Consider the following 613-nt stretch of genomic DNA (forward strand, 5'->3'; position numbering starts at 1 on the left):
GAATATGCTAAGGGAGATTGTGAATGGGGAGTATGTGAAACCATTGCTCAATGGACTGCATGTGCAACAGAATGGCCAAGTACATGGAAAGTAATGAGAGGGAAAAATGGGGTGTCCATTAGTCAAATGGGGGGGCCTGGATCTATTTATTGAGGAACATTTCTATTTCCTGTAAGTATTGTGCCTGCTGCCTCCAGACATACCTACACACAGCCCTGCACATTCAGATATATTAATGCAACGTGGTGCAAAAGCCCAGAATGACTAGCTTACTTTTCATTAAATTTCTCCAGTAGTTGCTTTCCTCTGAGCTGTCAGTGCCTAGTAAAATATGATATGACATCACACAGGTGTAGTAATATCTGAAATATTATTTATCACTCTTCCCTGCATTCCACATAGGAGACTCATTATGACAATAGCATAGATTGTATCTTCATGATATACTCCTTGTGCATACGCTGTGTTTACAAGAAGAGATTTCATTCCACTACCTGTGATTTATATTTAACTGTAAAAAAATTCCACAAGAGATCTATCAAAAGGAATAGAAGACACAGAACATTTTCTATTTCTACCAGTGAATGGATCTTTAACAGGAGAGCTCATAGTT

This window comes from Gavialis gangeticus, unplaced genomic scaffold, assembly GCF_001723915.1.
Source record: "Gavialis gangeticus isolate Ggan-Ray unplaced genomic scaffold, GavGan_comp1, whole genome shotgun sequence".
Classification (NCBI taxonomy): Eukaryota; Metazoa; Chordata; order Crocodylia; family Gavialidae; genus Gavialis; species Gavialis gangeticus.